This window comes from Sturnus vulgaris, chromosome 3, assembly GCF_052056855.1.
Source record: "Sturnus vulgaris isolate bStuVul1 chromosome 3, bStuVul1.hap1, whole genome shotgun sequence".
Classification (NCBI taxonomy): Eukaryota; Metazoa; Chordata; class Aves; order Passeriformes; family Sturnidae; genus Sturnus; species Sturnus vulgaris.
In genome coordinates this window covers 28,348,960-28,372,326 of record NC_142245.1, presented here as the reverse complement: position 1 = coordinate 28,372,326, position 23,367 = coordinate 28,348,960, and positions in this window count along the sequence as shown.

The following is a 23,367-nucleotide window of genomic DNA, read 5'->3' as shown; positions in this document are numbered from 1 at the left end:
CTACGTCACCTGCCAGTCTGCAGTCACAGCTTCACTCTCACAAGGGAATACAGAGGAAATATTGTGGTTGTACACATGCACCAAGAGGCGTTTTTGCTTTGGTAACAAAAGCAAAAATGGGTTTAGTGCTCCTCATTATGCCAAGCTTGTGGGGCAACACTGCAGAGGAGCTGTGAGCCCGGGCTTGGCTCTAAGAGCCTAATTCTTACTCATAAAGCCCAGACAAACAAAATTAGAAACAGCCATTAAATTGTGTGACAACTTTTCCACTCACACACAGGACATAAATCATGTCAAAAACAAATCAGGGAAGGCCCAGGATATCCTGCTTGAAAGCATCTCTGAGAACACTTGGCAAATATGTGCTCTTGCTCTGTCTTCTGAGCAGAGAGCACATTCCTGGAAGTTTTGGCAAGTTCAGTGTCCCTGTACAGACACCGCTACAATCACTGGTATTTACAACACACATGGACTCTCAGGGCAGATCACCCCCTGCCCAGTACCACGAGACTGCAATAGCCTTTCTCAGCCAGGATGCACACAGCACTGGCTTGGTCCTATCTAGCAGGGCATGCCCTTGACCATCATTAACTTCAGAGAAGACTGGAGGCACGCTGTTGGGCCATTTCAGTCTGAACAGGTAGGTTTTTAAAAGCCTTTGTCCACATACTGAGCCTTTCCTTCTTTCCTTTTTGTACGACTGGCACCTTTAGGAGCCTCTTGTTCTGTGAGGCAGAACCTGGACGTCTTCTACTGTCTTTACCTTCTCTGTACCTTTGGCTTTCCCCACCTTTTCAGTAAAGCCCAGTGCAAATCCTCCTTTGTTCCAATGTGATCAAGGGTTGGCTCTTCTCTTACCTTGGTCATTGTGCAGCAGATCCTTCATAAGGAAAAGCAGAGAAGTGAATGGAGTGCTGCAGGTGGGTGCTAAAAGGGCACCAGGTACCCTGTTGGTCTCCCATTCAATGCAATGTCTTTCTCAGTGTGTCATTGTTCAGATTTCATTTTCACCAGATGCTTCCCCCAGCCCCTCTCCCTCCACAGTGAGGGTGGGGAACTCCTGTATGAACAGGAGGGTTCTGCCTGGGGATCCAGGGGAGGCAAAAGGAAACAAGAGACAGAAAATAACAAAAGGATATTCAGAAATCTGCTAAATGCCAAGGAAACAAACAACAAATGCAGTGCCATGGCCTGAAGCCCACAAAACAGGGCTTTCAGAAACCAGAAGCCCTGGGAATGTTCACAGGTGGCTTATTATAAAAAAAAAAAAACTGTTGTGAACATTGCTACTTACCTCTATTTTGATATTTTTAGGTCCTTATGTGTGAGCTGATTTGTTCACTCTGAATTCAGCTGTTAACCAGTCAAGCAAAAGCAGGAGAGAAAACCATGCTCCTCTGAAAAAAGAGAAACTACACTCCCAGTTTGTCCACTGCAACAGAGGCAGTGGGATTCAGTGCAGAAATATACTGCTAATACTCTGTACCAAATCAGTGCTCAAATGTCTTCAGTTAAACTATTTTTTATTATTATTTTTTTAAAAAGGGATGGAGACTATGATATTTTAATTTCCAGGATCCACTTAAGTTCAGAGCAAAAACCTTCTCAGTAAAGGATAATGTTAAAGTTCTTCCTTGTCTAACAGTCTCATCTAGAGTGAAAAATACCTTTCTCATGCACATCTCTAAGTCTGTTCTCCACCTGGCACTACACAAGATTTAAAAACTCTGTCCAAGTTCATTGTGCATGTTGTATGACAGGTGTTTGCAGGGAAAGCCAAAATGACCTCATATGTGCCAGTCCTTCCAATAAGCACTTACACCACGTCAGCTTCAGGTGATGTTGAGTTTTATATTCTGCCAAGGCACAGATGGACAGAGCACACCTGCAGTCTTTAATGGGTATGCTTCTTGAATATCTTAGGACAGCTTTGGCTCACTCGTGTCTGGTGCTCATGTCTAGGATAACCTCAGGATCTTAAGCAAATGCCTATTAAGCTATCTCTTCAGGTAGCAGTTGATGAGTGCCAATGTACATTAGATTGTGGGATATTATATCACAAAGATTTACATATTGACTCTAGGTTTGTGTTATATTATATTGTAGTAATCCTTAGAGTCATCTTGCATGACCTACCGGAAATTGTCAAGGTGAAATTTGAATTGACACTCCTAATTAATTAACTTTCCACATTTTTACATTAATGGCAAATTTGAAAAGGTCAAGGCAAGGTAAGATTTTATTAAATAACTGTTTAAAATAGTCTCTGGGTTACTGTGTTTCATTTCTGTAAGATGACTAGGGCCAAAATAAGATTTTTACCTGGTCTTCACACCAACATTTTTATCTGATCATCTTCCATCAGTTGCTATGTTATGTACATACTTGCATACACTTTGTTTCAACACAAAATCTTCCATCATTGGGAGCTCATTTCTATTTTACCGGTGTTCCAATTCAAATCAATGTCCCAGGAAGAGATCCAACTCACATTCTCTGTGTCCCCATTTCTGATCCTGACAGAAGTTGTATAACATTAAGTCTTCAAATGCTCAGCATTTGAACTGAGTGCATCTGAATGGATACTGTGATACACAGTTCCCTGCACAGCACATCACATTGATTTTGTCAGCAGTTACTTCTGAAGCCAGGCAAAGAGCTGACTGCAGCATCTAAGCTCCATTTCATAGAAACATGATGTCCTGTTTCATTCTTGCATTTGAATGACTTCTACCTCTGCAGCAGCCTGGCACATCTTTGGGCATCCCCAGATCAAGTCTTTCAGTTCTGTACTAAAATGAGGCAGCCTACTTTTCTCTCCAGGATTTGCTACCACAGTGTGGAATAGAATTATTTTCTTTGGTTATTTTCTTGTAGGAAATTCCCAGTCAGTAAGATGTAAAATAACAGAAACAAGCCTACAAAAGTGTAACTACATTCATCTTTGGCCAAATAACCTCTAGACTCATAACATGAGTCAACGACCTCCTGGTACAGCAAAAAGGAAGTCAATAAATAAGGGCCATTAAGAGGATAAATAACAGCATATAGGGAAGAGAATGGTGTTAGTCATCACTTTGATGCTGAAATGTTCTTATACTTTTCTCTAAAGCTTCTAAGAAACACCTATTTTGCTGGTACCATGCAGAAGTACCAAGTCCATGCAGAAACCATCTCCATTATGAAAGACTTTACAAAGAGAAGCCTGAAATAACTCTCATCACCTTTCATTCACCAGAAAACCATAGGACAGAAGCATTTCTGTGTTTCATCACATCAGCTGTATATTGCTGTAGTCAGGGAAGCTTGCCCTTGCCTCTAGTCTGTCAGTGTGTTACATTTATCCCACATGGGGTCACTTGTGCTCATTTCTTGGTTTTCATCTTCTTTCCTTACTTGATGAAACTAAAGCAAAGTGACAAGTACATGAATACCAACAGCACAACTGAGCTATATCTCCAAAGGACTCGGACATTCTGACAGTGCTCTTTTAATTCAGTCAGCTTCTTTGAAGATGCAGCCACCGGAGAATAAGCCCTTGATTTCACCATGTGTGTTCTTGGAGGTGGCACAGCCTTTGCTTCTATATAGCCCTAAGCAGGAACCCACACATAGTGATGCTGCAGGAATTATATTTGTGACTCACAGCTTTTCTACAGCATCCACAAGACTTCACAGTTCAGTGACCCCAGATGGACATGGCACTTGGCTTGGAAAGGGGGTCTGGTTTTTTGACCAGGGACAACACTCTCTGGCAAGGACTTCTCCAAGCGACCCAGAGGTCAGGTGCAATACCAGTTGGCTAATTCTGAATTATGGGGTTCTCCCACATCAGGACATGTAAGGTTCAGCAGCTGGATTTTAAATCCTTGCTACTCTTCATAATTTCCATATAGAAAGCTTTCAGAAGAGTTTCTGGCCAAGTTTCAAAAAATAATCCTATAATGCTACCAGCCACTTGAGGTAGGGAAGATGGATCATCGCTGTGGTTACAGCAGTCATCCCACTTACCCATGCTGTTTAGAGCTTCCCTAACTTTGGAGGTAAGCTGTGGGTGAGCTTGGGATGCCTTTGGAGATATGATGAGGTGGGGAAATGGAGAAGAAGTGGTGTCATTTCTCAAGTAGATTCAAGCAAGACCAAATACTTTTTTGCTGTAAATTGAGGTAGAGCAATTGATTTCAGTAAGTAGCCAACAGGCATGGGTAAAAGTTGCCACTGGTGTCCAGTCCAGGACCCACCTGCCATTATCCCCGAGGCCTGCACTGAAAACAGAGAAATACAAGATTGGGAATAAGGGAGAAAAATACGATACACAATCCTTTGCATTATATCACACATGCTTGTGCTGACTTCAAGGTCACTTAGTGAAGCCTTGGCTGGGTAGGTCTCTGACCCCAGCAATAGCTCTCCTTCAGTATAAGGCACAAAGCAGAGCCCATCACACCACAGGCTCTTGTATATGTGCACAATGGTTTTCCTCCACTTCACAGTCCTACACTGTTCATCCTGCCAGCCATAAGCTTAGTTCCCAGCTCTTGCTTATGAGTCCCATACCTCTATTTTTCAGCATACTGCTAACATTTATTTTACAAGATCTCTGCATAGGTCTGAAAGCTGGCCTATGTTTAATCATATTAATAGGGCCAACAGCACATGCAGCTCAAATTTTTTTTTAGCTCAGACGTGTTTCTGTGTCTGTTTGCCTCTCACTCTCTTCATTTCTTAATATGCTGCAATTAAATTAATGAGTGAGGCTTCCAGATTTCCAGCTCTGCAATTTTAACTGCAGGACTTGGCTACACTGACTTCACCAGCTTGGACTATTGTCTGGTCATGAAGGTCTGCTAATCTGCTCATGAATCCAATCTGAAACCCTGATACTTTGCTTCTTACCACTTTCACTTATATGATCTATAAAATCACAAAGGGAAATGAAAAAGAAAAAGAAAATAATTTTTTAAAAAGCAGCTGTTTTGAGACCTTTGAAGTAGCTGAAATGTATCTTACAAGCAGCAAATGCTTTTTGCAGGAAAACCTAGAAACTTGAACAGACATTTGGCAGTCTTCTGTCAACTAGCCAGGCACTGATGAAGCATGTACAAAGAATACCCATCTGAGCTGAATTTCATTTACTAGTAAACTTTTTTTTCGTTTTTACTAAGAAGGAAAAAGGGAACTTGAGAAAGAGTTAAGAATTTCCTCTTGTCTCATTACTGGTGACCTTCCATTAGTCACTGAAAATGAAACAGCTTGTAATGGGATCTTGTGGTTTCCATGGCTCTAGAAAAGCCATTTTTACAAGGTTACTGTTTGATACTCTGATGAGTCACACCTCATGAAAAAAAAAAAAAAAAGGCAGATTTGAGAGCAGCCAGTTCCAGCAGCTGGGGGGATATGAATGGTCCCCAGAGGCCTGTCTCAGGGAGGAGCACTGTCAAAGGCTGGGGAACAGGTCCACCCTGGTCTCAGAGGGCCAGCCCAGCACTGCTGGGGATGCTGCCAATACATGCTCACTCAGTGTCGGGGAGCACAAGTGGAGCCACGTTCACAGAAATGTTGAGGAGGAACAGAGGGGCACCTTCTCAGCACACACGTGGATTTTCTACAAGCGGCTGTATCAGACGGCACAGCAGTCATCATAAAATTACTCTTTTCTGTATCTTACTATGGTTTACTATAGCACCCACAATAAATTATAGACTCAGAGAATCATTTAAGGTAGAAAAGACATCTAAGATCAAGTCCAACCACTATCCCAGCACTGTTAAGTCTGTGTCTAAAGCATGTCCATAAGCACCACATCTGCACTTCTTTTAAGCACCTCCAGGGGATGGTGACTCAACCACTTCCCTGGGCAGCTTGTTCCAGTGCCTGTGCCTTCACCAGCTTTATTGCCCAAACCTGGACACGCTCAAACACATCATACCCAGAAAAAATAAAACACCCAGAAGAAAATAAAAAGGGTAAAAAAACCAACTCCCACCATTTCCACTACCAACAAAATAATTTCAGAACCATCATGCCACCTTAAAAGTTTTGGATATGCTATATACAAGCTATTTTGCATGTACTGCACACATTAACTGATGTGATAATGTTCACTTACAGTTGCTCTATGTCGAGTGTACCTAACTGTAATATCTATTAAAAAGATAGAATTTCTTTTTAGGAGGTACTTAATACAGTAACACACCAATGATATATGTGAAAGACGTCTTGAGCTATTTAATATTATGGAAAATTTTAAATACTTTAATAGAAATCAGCCACTTGAATTCAAAAAATTTCTGCTGATGACTAGAGCAGAAATAATATTCCTCCAACATCAGGAACAGCAATAAGGAAAATATGAGGAACTACAGACTGGCCAACTTTACCTTAGTCTCTAGGAAGCTGATGGAGGCAACTGTCCTGAAAAGCATTTCCAAACACATGAAGGACAAGAATGTGATTGGCAACAGCCAGCATGGATTTACAAAGGAAAAATCTTGTTTAATCAACCTAGTAGCCTTCTACAATGTCATACACTTCCTTTGTATGTCTGAGTTCAGTTTGGCACTCCTTGCTCATGCATACAGGCTTCCTGCCACTTTTGCTTGATTTCTTGTGCTTTCAGATGGTCCTTTCCTGAGCACTCATCACTCCTGGATTCCTTTTCTCTCTGCAGCCATATTCCATAGGATTCTTCCAAGCAGATCTCTGAAGGGATTGTTATGAATGAGTGTTACAAGACCACTTAAAGAATCATTGGCAAAGGTATCAGTAAAAACAGGTTTTTATAAAAGTGACAGCACAACAAATTTTGTTGGCAAGATTCACTATGCTACTTCCTAAATGGCTAAAGCACGCTGAGGAAAAGCAACTAACTAAAATCCTGAGTCAATCAATTCAAACCAAAATAAACCAAAAACTGTGTGTGTGAGTGTGTGTAAGCATGTGTGTGTGTGTGACAAAAGGATAGAAAGGGTAAGGATAAAAAGGAATGTGGTTCAAAGGCCTGATATCACTTAACAGCATTTAAACTTAGCAATACTTATACTTAATATTTAAATTAACTTATAACTTAAACTTAACCCCTCGAGAATGGAATCATACAGGATATACTGTATCACAACAGTAACTTATTCACAGGCCTAACTTACTTACATATCTGAAGTACTTAAGAATCTAAGAGAGCAGCATTTCTCCCACATTTGATGTGGGCACACATATGGACACTTGCATGCACACAGATATAAGGAGCCCGTACAGGAGAGCTGTAAAAAGTTCTCATCAAAGGTAGTGAAATACTTTGGAAGCCTTTGCATCTTCTCAATGGGCAAAGAGTCGAGGCTCAAGGAGTGGGCTCCAGGATCCGTCCTATTTTGGCAATCCTCTGAGTGAAGCAAACCTACAGAGAGGTCCCAGAGGGAGGTTGCTGGTCACAGCCCTTTGCTATCCAGGAGGGCTCAAAGGGTCTCCTTTTGGACCGCTGTTAATGGGCTGCAAGAGAGTGGGCTTTAGTCATAACTGTGTTTCACTCTGGCTGCACTTCGGTTCAGAAATTTTCTTTGAAAGTGTGAGAACAAGAACATTATGCCATTCAGGCAAAAAAAAGTTTCCAAGGCTTTTCATAAAATAAAAAAGCAGGGGCTGGTTAGAGAGAACAAATTCTGGAAGCAGAAAGTGTTTCTGATAAGCTCAAGGTGAGCTGATCCCAGGAGCTCTTTGTCAAGGTCGAGGCCTAATGAGTGTTTCTTAGATCACACTGTGATCTAAGACAAAAAGGGGGGAAGGGGAGGATGCACCACTAGAAAGGTATATTTTGCTCTCCTGAAATCCAGGGCTGTGATCCTGCTTTTTGGCCTGCTCCCTCCTCTTTGAGTCTTCAACTGCACAGCCCCATGGTCACTGCAGCCAAGGCTGCCTCCAGCCCTCATGTCACCAATCAGTTCTTCCTTGGTCATAGAATCAGGTCCAGCAAAGAACCTTTTCTTGTTCACTCCTTGATCACTTGTTTGTACAGCATCATATCTTTGCTCAATACTGTTCTGTGTTGATGGAAATCTCCCTGTGAACATTGTTTTGAGCTTGCAGCATTGACAGTGAAAGCTGTTCTCAGCAGGCACGAATGCCAGGAAGCCACATGCTGCTTCACTTTGTTTCCTGACTGTACCAGCATAACTCTTAAAAATGAGACTTTTGGCACAAATAACCACAATCTCACTGACAGAATATTCTATCATCACTGTTTAAAATGTGATGTTTAGTGAAAACTTTGCCGGATGTATTTTTATAATTATTCACACAAAAAAATAAAATAAAAGAGAAGTGTTAAGGTTCAAATTCAGAAAAGCACTGAATATTCCCTTTAAGCTCTTTTTTATACCAATCTGAGTTTGGCAAAATATTAGCATGCATTAGCATGCATGTTTGGCAAAAGTTAGCATGCTCAAGCCCTCTCTCTAATGTAAGGTTAATTCTCATAGAAGTTAAGATGAATGTTTTACCATCCTTCTTCATCTCTACAGTGAGATTCTAAACACTCTTTAAAATATCACCTCTGCAGCACTGTCAACAGAAAGCAATAATTTTGCCCAAACTGAAATACCTAAGAGAGCCTCTGTTTCCAAGGATAGATACTCAAAAGTCTTTGAACAGAAGACAGGCATCTAAACTGGAATTCCCAAAAAACAGAGGCAAGGAAAATCACTAAATAGCTATGAAAAGCAGTCTATAACTTCAGTGTTGACTGATTTTTAATGGTTGAAAATTGGAATCTTAATGTTATACTAACACATTTTTACATTTTCAGTAGAAACAGATGGAATAATGTTGCTCATGCTATGCCAACACTGTGTTGTTACATAGTCTTTATTAAAATTGCTCCAAGGCAAAAAAAAACTGTATGCACAAAGGTAAGGGGTGGGGAAAGCTGGCAACTGCCTTGGACGTTCAGGCTTGAGTCCTTTAACTCTGAGCCAGCTCTGTGCTTCATTGAGAAATCCCCACAGCTTCATGAAGGGTGAAGTGGAAGGGAAGCTGGGTGCAGGGTACTGAGTGAACTGTGTCCATGAAACCCTTGCCCTGCCAAAGGCAGTGGAGACACACAAACAACAAGGAACAATAGCAGAAGGGATAACATGCACAAAATTAAGAAAACCAAGCTTCACAAACTAAAGCAGCAGAGAGAAGTACGAGAAGAATGAGAGTCAAAGGATATTATTGAATTGAGAATTATCATCAGCTTATCTTTAAATCCAGGAAAATCCCCCAAATTTTTCTTCCCTATCTTGCTCAGAAATTAATCCCAGTTCCAACAAATGGGATGTTGACCAGATAGGCACCTCTGTGTGTGTGCATACACATATAAATGTGTCTTGAGTATGTGTTTCTACAGTATGATCCACAGACACTGAATTAGATGGAATGATTCCCATTTGGCTTCAGTGGGTTTTGGATCAGGTTCTCAAACTCGGTGATTTAGCTTTGGAAAAAAAAAAAAAAAAGAAAGGGACAATAAAATGCCATATTAATTCTCATTCTGAAAAATTTGAATTCATCTGCTGTGGCAGGAGAGGGGGGAAAAAGGGCAAAAAAACCCGAATCAAAAAACCAAAACAACCCCTCCAACTTTTAATCTTCCAACCATGTAAATGTCTTCAATTAACTAACATTTATTTCCCTTTGCTTATATTGAGAACTTTTATATCCCAAAAGGAAGCAGTAAAAACATTTCCATGATAACCATAAAGATCACTGAAAAGAAAATAAAGTTTTCTGTTTCATTACCTTTTCTGTGTGGTAATCAATTACAGAGGAAGAACAGTGCAGGTTCAATTAAGTAACTAAATAAAAAGGAATTAAAAGCCACAGGGGATCTTTATTTACTTATGTTCAAGTAGGGTCCAAGTCCAGGCCTCCTTGACTTGTTTGTACTGTATAAAGGGGTTTAATTTCTGTGAATCAGTCTCAGCATTAGCTGATCATAATTAGGAAAATGGGGTTAGAGAAAACAGAGGTACTGAAAATAGCTTTTCCCAAGTGTAACCTTCCCTCCTCTCTGCTTCTTTCCAAATGGGATTATCGTGAGCTCTCAGCACATAGCACAGCAAAAATTAACTGTTTGGCAAAACAAAGGTTTTTCCTTTGAAACATAAGATACAGCTCAGGAAAACTTTGAATGCTCTGTCTCAAATTAGCAAATGCCTGAGCACATGCTCACCTTTAAGCACTTGCTTAGATGTTCCACTGACTTCAGGTTTAGCATCTGCTTAAAAAAGCTCTCCGTGTCTTGCAGAATTGCAAGTTCATACTAAGTGGTGAGAGATTCATTTAAAAAGGAAATAGGATTTTTTTTAATTTTTTTTTTTTAGAACTTGAAAAAAATAGCTGCGGGTTTGGTTTTGGATTTCTTATTTTGAAGTCTGGGTTCTTATTTTAGGCAAATAACTCATGACTTCATTATAGACAGTCAGCTTCACATGGGCAGAAACAAAGCTCCTGGAGACATATGCAGTATTAAATTTGTGCAGATAGCTGAATGGAAAATTTCAGAGGAACTGGCACCTATGGGATGTGTTGCCAATGGAAAGTAGTTGTGTGGGGATCTTGGATTACATATACATGTATGCCAGTGCATACACACACACAAAAACAATCACAGGAAAATTAGGCATTTAACTTCAATTAATAGCAGAAATTTTAGAGATTCAAATGAAGCCATTGTTTCATCCACAACCTTTATACACACCTGCTGTGACTCATCACCTCTAACCCCTGAAGCCTCACAGTCACTTGTCCCAGGCCACACCAGCCATATGAGTGGGTGACTGGGGGTGGCATCTAGAGAGGCAAGTGGACTACGGCACTGCATGACACCAAAGGGACCAAAGAGACCAAAATGCCTTTCAATCTCCTCAGTCTGGTCTTGAACCTGCAGTATACCTGCTCAGCTTCATCAGGGACCTCTGGCACCCCTGTTCAACCATGGTTCACTATCCCCCTCTGCAGCAGGGACCCTCAGGGCTCAACACGCCTGCAGCCAGCCCTTCTTCCCACCCTCTCTGGCCAGCAATTAAAGAAGGCAAGAAAGCACCACTACCCCTGGTATGGCAGCTGATGCTCCACCAAGCATTCAACTGGGCCATATAGAGAAAAAGGGAGATTGTACCATCACATTTCATGAGCAGTCAGTATAATCATACATCTCATCAAGAGCTGCACCTCCAAAGAGTACAATTTGAGAAAAAAAATCACTCTCAGGAATCTGTTTGCAAAAAGATAGCTTGGTATTGCTCATAAATTAAGCCACTCTGTTTCACTGCCAAAATATTCAACAAATTTCTTTTTTGGGCTGCTCATTTTTCATTCCTTCAGGCTACGTTTAACCAAGTAATCTCCCTATAAATCCTGGCTCCTGCTGCCATTCACAATGCAGTGGGTCTTGTTTAGAAATTCTTAGAATCGGTGCATTCCTGATGTATGACAATCCTTCAACTTCTTCCCTTTTGAAAGGAACAAAATGGAAATCAGTCCTTCTCCAAGTTTATCAGAAGGGCAGCCAAACACTGATGTTATACACTAAGATTTTGAACTGGGAACTAGGCAGCTATTTTAATCAGTGAGCTTATTTCACGTCTGTCAAGGACAGTATATTTAGAACTGGACAAGCTGTTTCTTCACTGCACCTCTGATCTAAAAAAATGACCCAAGCACAGCAATTCTCAGATGGACTCTTATGCACTTTGGCAAACCCTTATGAAAGAGTTTAGATAACACACCAGCTATCAACAGGGCCAGGATTTAAAAACAGTAAATAAACGTCTATGACACGCAGAGCTGGAGCCATCACCGCTGTTTAATCAGTCATGGCTATTTAATCATACCTTCTAGGCACCATCAGGTTTGAGTGAATCACTCGGGTCAAGGCACCAGAATAAGACAAGCTCTTTTGTCACAGCCTACCCACCCAGAGTAAAGCATATCTGAACGTGATGTAAGTGGTGACCTCTAGGCAACTGACAGCAAACAGAGCAGGAAAGCTCTCCTGAGCCAGAAAGAAGGAAGAGCTTCAAGGTATCCCTCCCCACTCATGCCACCAGGCAGTACTCCAGCAGGCTGCACTTTTCAGAAATGCATAGCCGCCTCTTTGCGTATCAAAATAAGCAGAAGGATTTTGGAAAGACCTTGCCTCCAAACTAGCTGTCCTTACCACAGCACAAAGGTGAGAAAAGCCAGGTGGCGACCAGCCTCTGCTTCAAATTCAGACTTTTTGGTGAGTTGATAAAATAGGAATGGAGCAGATGTGAAAACAGGATTCTTAGTGAGTGTTGGCAGCATAAGGAATCTGCAGTGTCTGCAGAGATGACTGGGGATTGTCCATTTAGCGTGGTAAGAAGTCATTCCATGCCCCAGTGCTTGGCTAGAAACACTAAAGAAAAGCGTGAATTTGGCCACCAGAAACCAACTGCTGCTGCAGCATTTCATTGCAAGCAGTTTTCTTCCTTTTTAAATCAGCCATTTGGATAATAAAAGGATAAAAAATGAAAGCATTACTGTCCAGCATGTTCTAAGATACCAGAAACCTTACCCATCAGTCTCACCCAGCCTGCCATATGCCTTGTCTCACCAGCTGGAGCTGTGGGCTACAGCCAGAAGAGGAGATGCTTGTGCTATGAACAACAAAGGTCTTTGCAGCCTGTGCACTGCCTGCAGGGACTACAGCTTGTCTGCTGCAGCTTGGGCACAGAGCTGCCTTTAATGTCAAGGCAAAACACAGTTGGTACTGTATCATCTTCCACATTCTCCTCACTAGGAGCTGAAGAGCTTGGATTTGGGACCTCCTGTAATCAAAAATCTGGAGTCCAAGAGCCATTTGGACTTGCATCCTATTGCTAGTAAAGCAGTGAGAGGAAGCATCACCCTCTGCACTCATGCAGATTGTCATTTGAAGGACTTCTCAGAATGCTTTGATAAGCATTAGAGTAGTAAGAAAATACTGAAACACAATGCAATCTGAACCAGTCACCACCACACAGGAGTCTACAAGGACTTCCATATATTTCCTACTTCTCTGCTCTTCTTTACGTTTTAAGGGAAGAAGAAAAAAAAGCTAAGTTAAGAGTTATTGTCTGGGATATGCCAGTGGACAAACTGCTTATTAAGGCTGAAATTAAATGACCTTTTCATTCACCACACAACTACTCAGGGACTGCTCCAGATCCACCCACCACAACTCCTCAGGGTACCCCTCTCTAACTGCTGTACAGGGAGCACTGCAGAGACCACTGCAGGTGGTCAGAAAATACAGGAGCATTAAAGCAAACAACCCCAAAAAACCAACCTTACACCTCCTGCTCTCGCCATAAGCTACAGATGCTTAACAAATCCCAGGGGAAAATACTTTTATGACCCTCAGAAGCTTGTGTTCCTCTAGAGTGTTGAGGACAACAAAAAACCCACCTGCTACCCTGAGGTGAGGAGTAAATTCCACCCTGATCCAACTAGCAATGTCACTGGGAGAACAACAATCTAATAGGATATCAAAACACCTCCCTTGCCTTCCCCATGCAGTCTCATCCCCAGGCTTGCCCTGGAGGGCAGAGCACTATTGCCCCTTGGCTCACCTGATGTAGCACAAGCTTCAGCCCTGGACTGCCCTGGAACTGTTCAGCAGGGCCCTGGCTTTGGCCTCTTGGATGGCTGCAGTGCAAACCTGCACTTCTGCTGCTGATTTAGTATTCCACTCCTCTGCTCCCTCTCCTTTTCCTGCACATCAGCTCCATTCCTCCCATGCATTTCTCACTTTCCAGCTCAGTCCTTCCTTTATCTCCTTCCCATCTTGCTATTCACCCTCTTTACCTAGACAGATCACAGCTACACAGTCATGGGAGTCATCCTTCACCCTCTCTATGGAAGTGCAACATGAAGTGTCACCTACATTTCAGTGACATATTTTATAGCAGCTGCAAACTGTAGTCTCAAGATCAAAAGCTGGGGTCCTAACCACTTCCTCCAACACCCATCCAACCTGAAGTTGTTTTAAAAATAATATTTCACTGGCAAGAGGTATAATGCAAGCTAGCAAAATACCATTTCCTCCATTAATGCCTGTGGAGTTATAACATTCTTGCCATAATCTGCCTGCAGATGTACCATAGGTATTGAAGAAGAGTTCAGAGACTCAAAAGAATCAGGAAATGACCACTTTCTGGGGTACAGAGTCAGCTTGTTTTGTACAAACCGTCTGGCTCACTAAGACAGTCTTGTCTTAGACTTGCCAGCCAAGCGATATGAGCTACTGATGTATGTCTGGAAAATATTTATGATAAAAATTATGGTTGCAAAAAGAATAGCAAGTAAGTAGCTGATCCAGCTGGCATGCAAATTGCGCATAATGTTTATCAACACAAATATGTTCATCAGCTCTACCACCTAGTCCTTCTGGAGAACAGTAGGTACTCAGGGATCTTTGTGACCATTAAGCAGTTGGGTTTCCTGCAGCCCTGATAATAAATTTATTCCTGTCTTCTGTAAAACAGGACAGGGCGTTTAACCATCTATCATACTGCCTGACAGAGCAGCATCAGGATTCTTTCCATCTCAGAGTGCATCAGGGCAAGTGAGGCACTTGAGGCCTTGGACTTCAACTAATATTTCATCAAGACAGTGCAACACCTTGAGAGTTCATCAAGCCCCCGGTACTGGGTAGAAGAATGCTCAGCAAAATCATCACTGTCACAAAACAGCAACTGGGCATCATTTTAAAGTACGTCCCATCTCTGACATTCCTCTTCTGCCGAAGCAAGCTCCACACACTGCAGCAGTCAAGCTGCATTGCAAAAGGGACTTTCCCAGAGCAAAGGCAATACCAGCCTGTGTCGAGTGAGCACTATGCAGGTGCAAAATAACCAGAGGCAATCGGAGGGGTCAGAAAGGTCCCAAGACAGGGAGGTTTTGCAAGGATATGGCATGAAAACTGCTGAAACTGCTCTTCTGCACACAGGAGGAGGAGGAGGAGAAGGGAGACCCACCTCTGAGAGGCATGCAGAAGGCAAGGCTGGGTTAAAAACAAAGCAGTGCCATCAGGAACTGCTGGCTCCACATGTCCTGCAGCTCTGTCTGTGCTGCCAGGCCTCCCTTGCACAATCTGGATCTCCCCAGAGCCCCCTTTCTGGGGCAAGTCCTCTGCTGCCCATGAGCACTGCTGAGCTTCTATTCCTCCTGGGTCTCTGCCATCTAAACAGCCACCTGTTTCAACAAAACTCAAGGAATTTATTACTTTTATCTTGAGAGTGGTCAGAAGACAGACATGTTTCCCTGGGAAACCAGGTTAAGAAAAGACACATAATGTTCCATGTCTTTTGAACAAACTATTGTATTAGAGCATACCTTAATGTTGCACCTCCCAGTCACTTTCCACATTACTTTGGAAAGGTTGAAGGCAACATTTAGTGAGATCTAAAATCAATCAGGATTTGCTTTAGCATCTGTCCCTTCTGAAATATCCTGGCACCCATTCTGTCAGCGAAGACCAGCAGAGCATTTGTGCTCCCTCACTAGCTCAGCAAACTCCAGTCACACTTGTTTTTCACTGGCCTTTCCAACCCTTTGACAGTTCTACATTAGTGTGTTTTAAAAGAGCCAGATTAGAATGAGTCCTGTCACCAAAAAGTATGATTTGGCTCTAAATCCATAAATTCTGTGCTCAGTTCCTTGATGGATAAGGTCTGCTAGTGTGACACAGTTTCTTGTATTCCCCTCTCCTTCCATAATAAAAAGGGAAGAAAACCTCCCTTTTCACCTCATTTCCTAAAAATGTTACATCTTAGTCTCAGAACAGCTTGGTCAGCTTTAGGATCCAAGACCAGCTTTGTGCCCACCCTGCTCAGGCTTTCTAGAAATGACTTTGTTCCAGTATGGGTCACCCAGACTGTGGGATAACTGGCAACTTGTGTTTATTAGTTTTCATTTTCAGTGCTGAGTGATTTTCAAAAGAATAAGTGTTTCCAGATGTCATGCATATTCTGCTCTGAAGGAATACTGCAATATATGTTAAGGTTACAAAGCTGGAGAGGTTGATTTTTTCCTATCCAATTGGCTGTCTCAAGAGGATTTGGGAACACTGTGTCTCCTGTGTGGACCCTGCAAATGCAGGTAAGACCCAAGGTTTCTGAAAAACACTCTTGGTTGTATGACACACTTCATAAAGCTGAAATATTGAGTGTGCATCTATGATACAATTTTTGGTTGCTCTGTAGGGAGAACATTGTATTGGGGTTTTAGAGCAAGGCCCAGTCAAAACCAGTCAACCCTAGAAGTCTTAGATCTCCACTTTTACAGGAGCATCCTCACACTACATGGGAACCACTATCTTGTCATCATCTGATGATACCAAGTCCTCTCTGACTTCAAAGTGCAAAGGCTGGAAAAGATAGAAGCACTTGAAGAAGAGGCATGAGTTAAAAATAAAACTCTGCCACTGTGGACATTTTCAGTCTTGACTGGTTTTAAATGCATTTCTTTAGTCAGATGATTTCTGTGCTTTTACTCTTAAAAGATGTGAACGCATATGAGTAAGTACAGAATTTATGTAGCATCAGTCGAAGTTTAGGTCAGAGCACAGAAGAAATACCATGTTATACTTTATAGGAATCAGTAGGTTATCCAAACTTTGAGAGGACGTTCCAAATTACTCCTGAGCAGTTTCAAAGTTACATCTGTTTGGGTACTCTGCTTTCAAGAGCCCTGTTCTGTCACACTAGGTATTACCTAACAAGGACTCCTGGATCTGTTAACCTAAATTTCTAGTTCCAGAAGACATTATTTCTATAAACACAATTGCTTGTTGAAAGGCAGATGTGTTCTACACATCTCACTCAACACCAGCATGAGCAAGATTTCACACAAGGCCCATGGAAAGAAGGATGGGAGGAGAGCACCTTCCCTAGGACACAATAAAAGAACGTATTTTGAACACAGGCAGACCAGCTAAAACACTCATACCAACATGAAAATGACTGATGAAGATAGAATAGTTGCATTTCATTGTCTATGAAGTCCTGTAGGTTTGCTTATTTGCAAGGAAACCTTGTACAACACCCAGCTAGACTTGTAAATTCCTGAAAAATGCTGGGCAGCTGCAAGTGAAATGTGGCAGCTTTGGGGGAAAAATCAGTATATAAGTTGGTAAGAGAAAGCTTCAGTAAGAATTAAATGCACTATTTGAACCTTTCTGCAATGGAATGATTAATTTTTTATTTTTGAAAACATTCTTTCAATTCTGTGTAATGCAGTAAATCCATCATTTGATTAGCAAAATCTGTGAATTTTCCTTTATGTCTTGTATTGAGAAAAAATTCAAAATTGCAAATGAAATCACCACAAAATGAAAAATGAAGTTATCTCTCAGCTTTACAACTAAGAGTAGGTGGTGTTGAAAACTGTCCTAATAACACAGGACAAGACTGACAGCACTAAAAAAGGGACTAGAAAAAAATAGAGCTAGAAATAAACTGGCCTCTGCACCAGAGCATTCCATAATAGGTAGGAAAATATGTTCATTTTTCTACAGAAATAGATTATACAGAACACCATAATTTTGTGTACAACACCTACTTCAAAAGAGCCCAAAAAGCTGTAATATCTAAAATAAGAAAATGACCAAACTTATGTCCATGTTCAGCAAACCTCCAAATTTCATTCCAATACTATATCACATGAATAGTTAGTAAGGACATGCTAAAATATACTGCTGAAGGCAAAGAAACATGGGTCTAACTTAAAGGCTTGCCTGGGTAAGACAGAACGACATCCAGGAGAGTTCAAGCCTGTGTTTAAGAGATTCCTTGAATGGGAACAATTCATTAAAGTTGAGGGCATGCAAAGCTGAAGCACCACAAAACTTGTGATACTGCTGGGAACAGGCTGAAGCCTCCAAATCTGCACCCCTAAATGCACCCTAAACAGTAAACAACTAAAATATTAATGAAGTTTGAGAGATGATATGCTAAGCGTTCAACCAATTGATTGTATCAAAAAATGATTGCAGATGGTGGTAGGGCCTCCTGTCAGCACAAGCTGTCCTGTCACATTCTCCCATTTTCAGCTGTTTGTAACTTTGTCAACAAATAGACTTTTTTTTTTAATAAGTGTCTGATGCAATTAGATATCTCTTTGCAATCAAAGAGATATCTCACCATCTTTACCAAGACAAGTTTCTGAAATGTACTGTTTTGCCCATGTTGAAGTTATCCACAATTTACCCATTTTGTTGAAAAATTATATTGCTTCCAAAATATTAAAGCCTGGAGTGGGATTTGGCACAGACTACCACAGTGAAGAATGCCCTTTTTTACATCCCCCACAAACACTGTCCCAAACCTGACCAGGCCATGGTGAAGAGTGATCACAGTTCATGCAGGCCCACGAGAGCTTTGTCTCAAGGTGAAGGACTAAATTTTCTGCCATCCAGCTGCACCAGCATGATGCACAGCTCTTCTCTGTGTAAACTGAATTTACATTTATTAATTTAATCTGATTATTTAATTTAATCTGATTACTTTCATTCTAATATTCCCGAGTGCTCATGTGCTTCAAGTTCTTTAAATGCTATGACATCTTATAAAGGTCATCAAACCACCCACAAAGCCTTCACACACAACTATATAATAATAAATATATTAAAAAATCACTGTGCCACCTAAATGTTCCTCTAACTAAAAGCAATATAAAATAAGTGTAAGAAATAGCCTGCAAAAAGAAAAAAAAAAGTTTTCTTTTCCTTAACAGCCAAAGGACCCCACATTAAAACAGTCCACGGTGACCACAGCTCACACTTGTGTAACAGGCACTTGCTCTGCATTAGATTTGCTTTCACAGGTCCCATAAGCACAAGCAGTGCCAGGAGAAACTGTGCTGTGGCTCAGTACCAGGGATACACATTGCTTTTGCACTTTTTAAATAATATCAAGTGCTTTTTTTTATTTGTAGCTCACTAACAGGTGTTATTGCAGCATCTGGAAAATGTACTATGTAAAGATACAATTCAAATTCATGGTTAGGCTAATTTTAAAAGTAAGTCTCCACTTCTCCACTTTAAAACAGAACTAAGCCTTGACAGTGCCCAATCCTGCAACATGGCTAATTTTAAGAGGCAGAAATCCTATGAGATCTGATATTTTGCAAGATTTCCCATCCACATGCCTTCCAGCTTGAGAAGCAATTCAGAACCACAGCTACAGGCATGAATCCAAGCTTCAAAGATACAACGTGGACTAATCTCTATTTTAATCCCCGCTTCTCTTCTGCTGGGTATTATAAAACACATGTTCCTGGTTTTGAAGCTTCTGACTTTATCACTCTAAGTTTGGAGCTGATGCCACTTGGTTCAGTTGAGAATTAAATACTTAATGACCTTACCTGGCAATTAGCTTTCCTCGCTCTTCTGATTCACATGAAGAAGGCAGCATTGCCCTGCCCAGCCCACATGGATCAGCAGTGCTGGCAGCTGGTGAAAAGGAGAGATCACTGTCCTTCAGGGGTGATGCTCCTCTGGGATCTCCCTCTCTCCAGCTGTGACTTTCAGGGTCCTCTCCTCTCTGCACTAGAACATCTCAGAAATTCTCTAAACCTGCATTTGCCAAGGTGGAAGTAGGGATTTGAGCACTGCAAGACTGCCAAGTCAAACCCCTGACATCATCTATATTCAGACACCTGTTAAAATGAACAGTGATGAGTTCTGTATGCTGGCACTCCATAGTCCAGTTTAAGACTGATGGAACATCTCTAAGTATCCTTTGATACAGTATAGTATCAGCTTGTTTAGATTGAGTTAGTTTGCAATGGAGATTACACCTTTTTATAAAATGCATGGCACAATGGGACTTAAATCTCTTGTAGCTTCTATATTTTTCTGCAACACAGCAGATGAAGTTGTGGAGGACCAGAACAGTTCCAGGAATTTGTCAAAGACTCAGTTCACCATGCACCAAGCAAACAGGACCCTGGGGATGATGAATGCCAGTGGTCTGACAACATCTCCAGCCATGAAGTAGTGACACAATGTTCATTTCCCTGAGGACCTGGAAAATGACATTTCCTGCAAGGCTCTTTGGATTCCTCTCTGGACAGGGACAGGTTCTTCTACCACAGAGGTTTCTTAGCCCAAAAAGGAGCATAGCTTTGGCTTCCCTGACCTTTTCAGCATCCTCCTGGAAACGTGGCAGGGAGGGAAGCTTCTTTTCCTGACACCATTGAGCTGCCAAAACCAGTAACCCCTCCACAGTGCTCCTGCAGCCTTTCCTGGCCCCAAGGCCATGGAGCAGGAGCCCTGTGGGCATTAACCTGCCCCTAATTCATGCCTTGGGCATAACCCACTACAGTGAATGGTGATGAAAGCAACTAGGGGAGGGGTGGTAGGCAAATCTGTGACCCCTTAGAAGAGGGCTGTGCCACCAGAAATATGGAATAGTCTATTTCTAATAGACTATTTCTACAATCTACAATGTTCATCTAATCCAGTTGCCTGACCAAACAAGATGTCTGACATACAAAACCTAAAGCAGAAACCTTATTTCTGATATTTTCTCACTTCTACGTCTCAGAACTTGCAACTAAACCTACTCTATCTGTAAATTTGCATACATTGTTTATTAGATTATTTGGAATCTTTCTCGCTGCTGAAGGGTTAACATGGTATCCTTATATCCTGATGCTTATAAAATTTAAGGACAGAGCAGAATGTTTCACTAAAAACTGCTGTAGTCTTTTCCAGAACTGATTTCTAATCCTTTCCAGGACAGCTTCACAATTTAATATTAAAAAAAAAAAAAAAGAAAAAAAAAAGTGCTGAACTGTATTTCACAACTTGCCAGCTGCCTGCCAGGGCAGAGGAGCGCATGGCCCTGACAGAGAGGGAGAACCTAGCTCTGCTCAGTGCCAGTGTCTCAAGCAGCAGTGGCTCAGGAAGGACCATTTCCCAGCCCATCCAGAAGGACACAGGGATTTATTGGTCTTGCCACAGGGAGGGGGTGAGTGCTACAATGGGGAGGCTCCTACACAAGTTTGGAGTGGGCAAAGAAGGCACAGCTGAGAGGGAAGTGCTGATTGCTAAGGCCAATGTGGCCACCTCAGCCCCTCTCCTTCATTGCAGCTTTACACCTTCCCCTCCTTGCAGGTCACAGAGAGGTGACAATGGGCACTAAGGGAATTAGTTGTCTGGGCTGAAACAAGCAAGCTGGTGGGCAGCAGGTCCAAAAAGCTGACTTGTAAAAAAAAAAAACAAAAAAACCTAGAAAGGTCAACAGTGAGACCTCCACATCAGAAATGCCTTCCCCTCTAATAGTACACCAATTGATACACTTTTTTTTCCTCTTGCTTTCTCATTGATCTTGTAAATCAATCCATCTGCTTTCAAAGTAAATGTGCCAAGTAAATATGAAGATTATTAAGAAGCCTTTTTTTCCCTCCTAGAGCAAATTAAACAGCTGGGAGTTACATTTTTTAACACTGACAAACCATTACCAGGCATAACATACAGCAGTTGGCTGCACACACAGCCCTGCAATGTTTCGCTGGGCTGATGCAGCAAAATCAAGGAACTTGTGCCTTGCACCCAGCTGCAAATGTCAGAGGCTCCTGAATGCCACTGAGTTTATGGCAACTGTCACACCAGAAGAGCTGATCCTCCATGACAGTGGAAGTACACAATTAGGTCACATTAAACATTGAGAAAATACCACAGGAGTTCCACATGCCAACTACAAGTCAGTGACACTGGAAAACAGTTCCTAGCTGGCAAACACCATCCCAGAATCAGTGCATAATTTCTGCTAAAAGTTCACAGATTAAGCCTGCGAGTGCAGAAGTGTGAGCAATCACCCAAACAGAGGGAGCAATAGCATTTTCCCACAAGGCAGAGAAGTGAGACAGGCAAGCACCAAAGACAGGTTTATTCCTCCTGGGAAGCCACCACTACCTCCTGCTCACAGAAACAGATGTGCTGGATACCACATTCCTTCAGGAGGGGTTTCCTTTAGGGCCAGAAGAACAAGATGAAGCAGAGATGCTCATGGCAGAGGCTTCAGACTTGTGTAGGCTTTTCTTCCATGTACAGCACCAAGCATAGCAACTAGATCTTCTAGCCCTACCACAGGAAGAAAAGTGTTTGCAGTGTCCTTATTATTGCATCCACACACTACAAAGTATGTCCTCGGCCAGAGGTGGACTGGTGAGAAACACACAGGCCACTCTGCTTACAGAAAGCCTTTTGCATCCTGTCAGCATCACCGAACTATGTGCAGCCCAGTCCAGTCTTGCAAACCTGAAATCAAAGGGAGTTGTCAGTTGCAAGGCAGCTGTTATCACAGATAACAGACACTTTGTTGCACAATATTTGCTGCTTGCCATAAATTGCACTGAAAAGACTTCAATGCCCTTTCCACAAGGGTAGTAATTATTTAAAATTATTAATAAAAGGGCTCTCTACAGGACCTCAAAAAGAGGGCAGTGCTGCATGGGGAGAGAACAGACCATAACATACAAACTTCAACACCGTGAGAAGTGTCAGTCCATGTCTTTTTACTCCCATGATTCTTGAAGTTACTTGAGGAGTCCACTGATTACAAAAGCATGTTTAATTTTGCCTGTGATCAAACACACCCGTGATGCAGCAGCAAGCAGTGCACCTCAGGGAAATGTCACACAGTTTTTGGCATGGTGAGTGGGCAGCACAGCTTTCTCAGCACATGAATTAACACCTCAATTCTTTGAAAGTTTCCAATTTTCCCATTTTTTCACCAGGTTTTTTCAGTAGAAACACTAGTTGTCACTATCAGCAATCCTGTTGCAATATCTCCTCTGCATGCATCCTCACAGAACATCCCCATGGTTCACTCCCAAACACAAGAGCAAGGCTATTCTTTAGACTTTTAGGTCAGCCCTTTAGCACAGGCCAAGAGCAGTATCTCATCCCAAAAGCAGCTGTCAGAAAGGCACAGGCAGATATGTGTGCAGGAGGTAACCTCCTGAGGTATTGCTGCTGCAGTGCCTAAGAGCTGAGAGCAAAGCCACACACCAGCACGTATTAAGAACCAAACTGAGTCCAAAATACTTAGAGGAAACAACCTACCTCCAAAATATTTTGAATTGTGAAACTTAATCTAAGTTCCAGCCCAGAACAAAGACAGTGAAGTTATGACACCCTCATAAATCAGATTTAGTATGGTCTGTCATGGCACAAGATTACAACATCACACTTTCACAGAATGGTTAAAATTGGAAAGGGACCACTTGGAGGTCATCTAGTTCCCAGTGAAGCAAGGGTCCCCCAAAGCAGGTTCTTGAAGAATGTGCCCAGATAGATTTCGAGTATCTCCAAAGAGA